This window comes from Lonchura striata, chromosome 5 (genome assembly GCF_046129695.1).
Source record: "Lonchura striata isolate bLonStr1 chromosome 5, bLonStr1.mat, whole genome shotgun sequence".
Taxonomy (NCBI): Eukaryota; Metazoa; Chordata; class Aves; order Passeriformes; family Estrildidae; genus Lonchura; species Lonchura striata.
The window spans coordinates 20,555,913-20,566,092 of record NC_134607.1 but is presented as its reverse complement, the minus strand read 5'-3'; positions in this window follow the sequence as shown (position 1 = coordinate 20,566,092).

The window sequence follows — 10,180 nt, the reverse complement described above, 5'->3', positions numbered from 1 at the left end:
TATTTTGTGAGCTGCCAGGCAAGCAGACCTGGGGTCCAAGCTCCTCTGGGCTTGCCTGCACCTTCTCTCTGTTCCTCAGCTCATTGTTCATGATATAGCTTTTCTGAGGTTCATGGAGAGACTGAGGCCAAGAAAGACCAGATGGAATTTATTGTGAGGAAGTTTGTGACTGTCCATCTGATTAAAAATTGAGACACTTGTGAGTTACTGATGTGAAAAATGTTTTTCCAAGAATGCTTTGTTGGTCCTGTTAATCACACGTGTACAGTGATAAGTTCAACATAAGTGACTCTCCATTGTTTTTCCCAATAGAGAAAAGTGAGTATTTTGGCACTGGACTGTTCCAATGTTGCTCATTTGCATTATAAAACCACAAAAAAAGTTTTCTGTTCCCTCACACTTAAAAGGAAAGAAACCACAACTGTGCCTCAGTTTCTCTTCAGAGTGGAATGAGAAACAAGCACAAAGAGATATGGTGGCTTGTTAAAAGCTTCCCACATTATCAATAGAAGATGATAAACCAAGTCTAGATTTCTTGACCCAAGTACCTTTCCATGGGACCTTATTATCTTCACTGACTATATTACTATATTACTTTAAAAGAAAAATCATATTCAAAAGATATGTGAATTGGACCTTGATTATTTAAACTGAAAAAAAATCAAAACCCAAAACATAAAGGAGGCTAGATATGCTAGTGAAATGGCAATGAAATCAAAAGTAAATGCACGGTTTGAGCCATCATATTAGGGTGCAAAATATAAGTGATTTGTTCAGAAAGAAAAACGAATGTTGATTAACACATTCTAAATTATCAGAGGTTGAAAACAAGAAGCATGAATTCCTTTATGTTATTATCTCCTGACACTGCAAAGAGGAATACTGATATAATTACTTCAGTACAAATGAGCCCCAACAAAAGTGGATTTCTTCTTCGCGCAGTTTGTTATTAAGCCATTCTGAAAAACTGAGTGGTAAATTGCATCAGTCATTAAACCAAATGTTACATCTGAGCTTAAAGAAATGCATAATGTTATGAAACTATAATAACTTTTGTTGTAGAGATGGCTAATAGGACCAGTAAAATCTGATAATGCAGGACACAGGAGGATATAAATAGATAACTCAGCACTGGGAAGGTGTGGCAACCCTTTATACCCTGTCTGACAGGGTGGAGGGAATAGATTTTCATAATTCATGGTAAATTGTGCTAATCTTAACATAAATTCTATCAACACTGACAGAGGAAATGTGGGTGAATTTTTTGAGTAAGAGACATAAATGCTCTTTGCATTGCCCCAGTCAATGGGAAGTGCTTGACCAATGCTCTGCTGGTAGTGGACTGGAAAGCTTCTTGCTTTCATACCTACATGCAAAGTGATGATTTTCTTTGATGTTATATACCCATGATCCAGGTATATTTGGGCCAATGAAGCAATATTACCATTATGAACTAATATTAATATTACTGAGCTTGAGGTTTGAGTCCATGATAAATAAAAATAAAAATAAAAATATTTTTGTTTCTCCTTCTGTATTAAGGCATTAGTGAGGACCAACTCACAAGCAAACAATAAGAACAAATCAAACTTCTCTAAAAGGATTTTCTTACTCTAATAAAATTATTATGCATATGAAGAATTTTGCAAACAGCTTTGCATAGCGCTTAATATATTGTAAACCCCACATAAATCTTTGTTATCTGGGTTATAGGATGGTGTTACCTCCTTCACAGGAAAAACAAAATCTCAGAAGAGTGATAGACAGCCTGAAGCTTTAAATATCAACTCTGGAGAGCAGCTACTTCAGCACAACAGATGCCTTTCCCCTGTGAAATTCCCCTGCACAGGAGATGCTTGGGTTCATGTATGCTTAACTGTTCCATCCTTCAGCACTTCCTTTCCCCAGAGTGAGGGAAAGTTGAGAAGGGCTCCACTTCCAGCAAGGATGCAAATGCTGCTTTGAATTACAAAGAGAAAAGTGAAGGATTCTCCCTGGGCAGTCTGACATATAAATGCCTTTATTGTAGGTGTAGTCTTGTGTCTTCCTCCAGTGAATAAGTAAATGAGAAGGCTCAAAATGCTTTAGCAACTCAAAAAACCCAGTTTAACTCCCAAACTTTGTGCAATCTTTCCTTCCACCCCCACTAAAAAAGCCTCACAAAACAACAGTAGGCAACAGGCTCCCAAATGCTTCTGTTGTAATTACACTTCAGTGTAGGAGAGCTCTGGCCACCAATGGCTTACTTTTTTAGCAGGCAAGAAGGAAGCGTGGAGGACTTAGGACAAACCACAGCACACATGAGCTGAAAGCTGCTGGGGAAGCAGGATGAATTAAACAGAGAAGGATTTCTCTGTGCCAGCATTTCCAAGCTGTTTCTTCCTGATTTAATCCCATTGCTGCACAAAGATATAAGATTGGCTGTAGGGCCTGACTGACCCCAAACAGCTTTTTTCTTTACTCTTTCACCAAGCCAGACTTAGAAATGTTAGAAAAACACCTTTGACATAGTCTACTGAAAGAAGGAAGATATTAATTATTATGATTATTGTCCTTGCATTGTTGAAGTATGGGGGCACACATGGAGGAAGATTGTGCCTCACAGTGTAATGTAGAATGGCTAAGAAATAATAATGAATGCAAAAAAAGATGGAGAAAAAAATTACAGGACCAAACAATCTTTCAAAACTGGTAGTTAAAGATCAAGTAATACAGAATCAAAGGGAATTTGAACTGTCCTGCCCAACAACCAGAAGTATAAGCCTGACCAGTAATACAAAAATAGCATCTCTGTATAAAATGAAAAATCTGTGCTAAGCCACAAAGCTCCAAAGCATACTTTGGTTTTTCTGTTAAAGTATCATCCTAGTCTGCCAGACACATTCCTGCTTCTGTCTTTTCAAATAGGAAAAGAGAGAGACAAAACTACCCAAACATAATAAAAGAGACTGATTAAAAAATTACAGAACCTATAGCAATTACAGATACAGATGTGGAATGGGTTTCTTAGAAGGGAGACTTGTAGGACTTTGTCTCTGGGCTGCTCTTCATAGGAATCTACTCTTCTTCCTCTTCATACATCAGCACCAGCCTTATATATCAGACAAATAGAAACATGATGGCTATAAAACACAGTAGATTGTCTGAAGAGACCTTGGTATAATGAAATTTTGCTTTAAAAATATGTTTTCACAGCATTAAATTTTTCTGCATTACTTATTTTTATAAAATCTGTAACAGGTGCTTAACAACACACAGAAAATCAACAAAAATATTTTGTCTATATGACTCAGCATTTGGAAAGGCAACAAAAGTCTTGGACCCAGCACTGAGCCACTGCCAGCTTAGTGTCTGTCTTTTCCCAGCCATTTCCACCGCGCTGCACTCTCTCCCCACACAATTCATTACCACATTGGAACAGGATTGCTGATGCTGTGTTTGCTCACAGATCTAAGCATCTGTAGTGTTCTGTGAAGGTCTCTGTTAAAAGCTTTTTAAAAGTGTGACTAGATCAGATTTACCACTTTATTCCTCTTGGCTCTTTGAATGTGCAATATAAGCTGAGCTTTGAGTTTGATTGAACTGTGACAATAAGAAAAGCAATACGTAAAATTAATGACTGGTCAGCGGTCTACCTAAAGGAATGTATTTAATCCTTGTGATCTTCATGCAAAACTGTAATACAATTTTTTTTTTTCATTATAAGATCAGTTGATAGTTCAAGCATACCAAAATTAGACCTCACAGAGAGGGTTACTTCAGCTCCTTACTTGGTGTGACCTGTGAACACATTATTTTCTGAGTCCTAAAGCTACTGTAGTACTTCAAACAACAATCTTCCTTGAGGCTTTTTTCAAGTCTATTTGTGTGTGGAACAGAAAAGGAGAGAGCAAAAGGAAAAGTTAATTATACACCAAGAGAGGGGAGAGAGGGAGAAGATAATGATCCATTAATACAGTTTATGCAATTTCCAGATGTTTGTTAATGAAAAAAACACAGAAGGGATGAAATTAAGAGAAAAACTTACATAAAAATACTAACAAACCAAATTCACATTTGTCTAAAGTTTGCTACAGCTCAGAAACACTTTGTGTGAATCTGGACTGATTTATGATTTCACATCAAAACCACTCCAGCCAGGGGATTTTGCATGGTTAGCTTTTGAGACCAGATGATTCTCACTACTTCCAGGGTTTATTCAATTCCCAGAACCAAAAAGAAAAGCCAGAGGGTTCAAGCCTGCATGAGCTGACATAAAAGAGAAAACAGCAAATCTCTGAAAATAACAAGGGCCAAGTTTTACATAGGTCCAGTTGTGAACTACGAATTTCCACATATTCTTTCCACACTAGTGATTCCTTTGAAATTGCACTGTCTTCCTCTTCCATCCCAGAGAGCCTGAAGTTACATGTGTCTTGACTCTTCTCTAACTACATAACGTGGCCCTCTATCCTTATCGGCAGTGCTCCATTAAAGTTCCCAGACTTGGAGGAAGAACTCGGAGCTCTGGCGCATGCCCCAAGTCATGTAAGGCAGAAGTGATCCTGCAGCTGCACAGCTCCCTCCACACTCAGTAGGGCTATTTTTAAATCACAGTATGCCATTTCCTCATGCTTTTCATTCTTCTATCTCTCTATTGCTTAGAAATGTTATTCACATTTGTTTAAATGTCTGGAATCCCAAGCAGTCGTGATTTTCTTTCTCATTTCTTTTGACTGCAGACTGCTGTTTCTTGATCATGCTGCTTCTTTTCAACATTTCCCATAAGAAATATGCAGTGCCCTCGGACACTGGTTCACCTGCTTTTCAGTTCATTGAAACTGTGTCCAGGCAATGCCAAACCGACCTGAGAATCCCACAGATGCTCTTTCCCAACATTATTTGGCATGTATTTCCCTCATTGTAATTGTTCATTACAGCTTCAAATCTACATAGAGAGGACAGCAGTTACTAAGCTGGAGGTACTACATCCTTGCATTTGTAATTTCAGGAAGTTTCAGGAGTCTGTTTATCTCCTTTGTGGAAGAGATATAGAGGTTTTACTCAAAAAAGTAGTCCATTTGGGTATCAAATTAACTGACAGTGAAAATAAGAAACCCACAAGTAACCCTCTGCAACTAAAAGTCCTTAAATAATTCTGAAATATGGTCTCTTCTGTACAATTATTTCTCCTTGAAATATGTATTTCTATAGCTCATCTTGCAGTGATTTCTGGGAGCTAATACAACTAACACTCTACCTAGAGGTTTGCAGACTGACACAGAAGCTACCATTCAGTGGGATGCAAATGGCCAGCAAAAAGAAGGATGTATCCTCTAGTTCTTGCAAACAGCAGGGACCAGAGGCCTAAAACTCTTGCTACTGCTGCCATTGCCACTGCTAGTTTCCAAGCCTGTGAGGAAGCTGTCTCCTAGGTGATTACTCCTACTCAGAAATTATAATTACTTGCAATTCTTTCTCAGAGATTGAAATGGTTCTTGTCTGAATTTGGTCATACCTGTGTTTGCAACAGGAGATTTTTCACTTCAGCTTCTAGAAATGTGGTTAATTCTCCTTTTGTTTCTAGCAGCTGTTGGGCAGCCTGCACTGCCCAGTCCTCAGCTGGTGCCAAGCAGCATAATTCTTTCCCAGTAAATGGGGTTGAACTGCACCATGCCATGGAGGATGTCACACCACAGGACAGTGCTTGCTCTGTCAAGTAGTTGGTATTCACTTGCCTAAGGCTCACTGATATTTTCCTGCAATTATTTAGTGGCTGTTATATAATTGGTACATATAACACCTGAGCCGTTCTTGCACCACTGACTGACTGAAAATGTATCCTATTGCAATTTGAGTTTGTTTCATCTGCTGCTATTTTAGATTAACAAATGTGCTCTTAGGGTAACAAGTCTGAGGCCAGGATTTTTCTTTTTTTTTTCTTAAAAAAAACCCCAAACAACAACAACAAAACCAAACCCCTGAAGAGAAAATCAGAACTAGTTACAGGCTATGGCTCTGGGTGATCAATTCACCCATTCCTACTCCTTGGAAGATATCTCATTACACAAGGCCTGTGCCACTGCAAGAGCACATGCTGGCATGGTAATCACAAATCACTTCCCATTCCTAGGTGGATCAGAAATGGCTCATATTAAGTAGTAATCAAAAGTTACAAAAATTTCAACATATTTAAATAAGTTAGAGATCTGTTGAAGAGGCTGAGAAAAGAAAGAACACTATGTGCATCCTTTTTGATATCAAACTTCTGAGTGTCTCCTGGGTTAGTCCTATTAGTAAAATTTTCCAAGTCAATTAGACTTAAGATGCCATCTTAATCTCTATTTGCTATGGGTCTTCTCCCAGGCTGCAAAAGGAGAAAAAGGAAAAAAGTAGCACATGATGAGACAAAACTACAAAATTTTCACCTCCTTGACAGCCACTTAGATGTGAAACAAGTTGGCACTTATCTGAAGTCAGACCAGTCTTTAGGACTGTTGGAAGAATTTGATAATTTCAATACCTCAGACTGTTTTCAGGCACACTTTCTGTTGGCTCCTGTGCAGCTGTCAAATCTGCAGGGTTCCTGGCTTAAATCTGACTAAGACATACTGGGAAATTACTTCAGATGGTGCAATGCTGTCAGGAGGTTTAGATCTTTAAAGCTAAGCCTGAATTTAGGCTTATTTTACTGCATGCTTTCCTGGCTTGTGCTGTATCTTTTAAACAAGTTAGTGCAATGCAGGTCATTTGCCTTTTTGTGGGGTTTGGACTTGAAGGAAAAAAAAATAAAATAGTTTATGGAAGCTGGCAAGGTAAGAGAGAACAGCAATCCTTCCCATAATTTTATCTTTTTCTCTGTGTGCACAGTACAGGTTCAATCAAATCCTCTAGTTGCCATTTGAGAATGGAGAAGAAAGGTATCTTAGTTAATATGCTGGTTAATTCAATTTGATCTTTGAGTTGGAAAGATGTGCTGACTTCCACATCTCAGCATTTCAAAGAGTCTGTACAATCCTGAGAGAAATGTTTGAACAGATTTCAGGTTGTGACACTGGGTTTGTGGTCCCAGTGCTGGGATGGTTCCTGATGATGCTGTAACCAGTGAAATGCCCTCTGTCAATGGCTTTGGGACCTAGAGACTCTCAAATAATGAGGTGTCATTCTGCAGTGTTTTCCCTCATTTTAGATTTTAAAAGGTTATATAATTATGTAATATCTTACACATTTAAGAGTGGTTATTTTCAAAGCAGTTGCCATTGTCAATAAAAGAACATGACAAGAGTAGAAATGACATGACATTTCTTTAATAAGATGTCCTCAAAGCAATATTTATCTCTGGTAGAAGGGTGAATGATGAATAATCCCAGCAGCACACTGTTGTACACTAATCTCTGTTTTCAGGATATTAAGAAACCTATGCCAACTCATCACTTTATCTTCTGGAATAATCTTTAGAATAATTTCTAAGTCGTTATTACTTTAGTTATTCCATATAAAATTGCTGTTGATTCTCTTTCTGAGGTTGCAGAAAACACTACTTTTAAAAGACATTATGTATAATAAAATATATATAGTACAATACATCTGGCATTTCAAGGCCTGCTTAATTCCTTTACCACCAACATGTTTAGGTTAAAGACTGCATGTTTTCAAAACCCAGTGCTTTTTCCCAGTGGTCTCATAGCTTATTTATGTCTTGCTCATTAAAAGTGACCAGCATCAGTACTTAAGGAAAAAAAGAAAAATTAGGAGAAAAACCAGATAGCTGAATGCCCCATCAAAAATTACATTCTGTCATTCTCAACTTCTTTCACATTTTCTAAATCAGCAAATATGCCCTTGCAGTAATAACTCCTCCTTGAATGTGGTACCAGCACTATCAAACAGATCAACCCCAACTGATGACATCAAGCAGTTGTGAAATACTGTTTTGAACTGTTCTTTTTCATTTCTCAGCTACAAGAAAGGAAGTAACTGTTTTGCAGCAGAATATAATGGGTTTGGGTACTCCAAGTCAGAAACCTCAAAGATATAGTCCACATGTAGGAAGCACTGAGCTCCCTGGGTAACAGGCTCTCTGTGGGATTCCCAGCTTGGACACAAAACAAAATGAAAACTTCAGCAAGGGCACTATCTCCCAGGCAGCAAGAGCTGACATCCTGGTGGGCTGATTGTACCTTGTAAGAAAAGCACACATGACCTAGGATCACTTTCCTTCAGTATCCTCATTCAACCCTGCATGTCTTTTGTTAGCTCTCACAATTCATTGGACTTTCCAAGGGGCCTCTTTGTTACTCCCATTCATCTCTCTTTTTTGTCTTGTCTGAAAAATGCTTTTGTTGTGCTTCACCAGCACAGCACTGATTTCAGTGCAAACCCTATCTCTGAAGACCAGGCTGGTTCACTGCCCTCTTCTCCATTCCCCTACTCTCCGACTCCAGGCTGCCAGCTTGCTCAATCACTGAACTTTCACCCGTGTTTTTGCCAAGTTAATGGTTTCCCTATAGACTGAATAGATGGGCATTTCTTCCTTGTTGCGTTCCTTTTCCTTCTTTAGTTTCAGAAATGCACATAACTTTAAGCTACTCTCCAATTACAGCTAAATTATTCCCTAAGGCAATTAAGGTGAAACACTACTTTGGAAGACTTTGCTAGTGTTTCGAATTAGCAGGAGCATTTGATACAGTTGTCATTATTTTCCATTAACAGTGCTAACCTCCCCACCCTCCCTGCACACCTATTAAATTGATCTGATTCCCATGGAGCTGATGGGAAGAGTCCAGGATGCAGTTTCTCCCAGTGAAGCTAAACTAAAACATTTGCAAGGACAGGCTGATTCTCAGATCACCCTGCTTCTTTTATTGATCTCTTTCATTCAGTGCATTACAACCCAAAAACCTCTCCCTCCCCCTTTTAATCGCCTTTAATCAGTGTAGGTCATGTTTCAGCAGGGCTTTAATGGATTCTTGAGGATAGTTACAGAGTGCTTTACTCTTATGACTTGACGGCTGTGTAATCAGCCCTGGCTTAAAATCCATCTGATTTTCTGGAATTCTTCTGAAGAGAACTGAAAGGAGGCCGACAGTGACAGAATTACACTGCATCAGGGAAGTTACTCACACACATGGTATTTGCTACTGGTTACTTATTCCTCTCTCCATATGCATACCAGTGACAATGCACGATATGCAGTGAGAGAACAGCAATGCTCATCCATGGCTTTTCCAAAAGGCCTGGTTATCCATGTGGGCACACCTTATTTCCAAGGCTTATTTCCAAGTTACACTGTTCAGTGCAGCATTCCCTTTGCACTATTTATACAGCCCTGAGCTCTCATTCCCTATTGACAAAGGATAAGGATGATCTTTCGGTAACCTAATTCTCTAAGATACAATCAAGGTCCAAATGATCTACCATTGCTTGAGCAATGCTGGCACTGAGCTAATCCCTAACTGAATGACAAGGTCATTTTTGCTCAGCTAATGTATATTATTTGAGAATAACTTCATGCATGGTTCTTGCATGTAATTATTAGACTGCATTTTTTTCTTTTTCAATTTTTCAGTAGATTTTAAAGCACATAAACATTAAGATATTGTGCAATTGTGTTTTTAACATCAAATATTTTGAGATAAATGAAGGTATGTGAAACTGTCCTCCATTGACCTGCTTGGGGAGAAGGATATATAAAAATGTCCAAGCTGGCCATTCAAGTACAGCGGCAGCTACAATGCTTGGGATACTGGGCTCTAGAAGCATCTGAGGTTGGAAACAACTCAGTTTCACAGCATTCCCCTGATAAAATTTGAAAATAGCAACACTCTCTGGGTTTTGTATTTATAGATAAAACCCTCACATGCATTGTAAACATTTTGTATGAGGACCGCATTTATCCTAAATAAATAATTAGGCATAACAGGAGAGCTAGTGCAAGGACAGCTCTGGTGTGCACCATGGTGTTACCCCGAGTTTCTGGCCAGCACAATGTAGATATGCTGGTAGCTGATGCTCCTGACGTAACTCACAGTGTCCTGTGTCACTCCTGTTCCTGTCACAATCCTTCTTTAACAATAAGTGGTGTCACAGGTAAGCAGCACTGATTGAAACAGAGCTTAGTAACACCTGTTGAGAAGTTTTGAGCTAAAGCTATTCTTGATAATTTTGTGGCCAAGTTTGCATACCAAATTCAAAAGTCCCA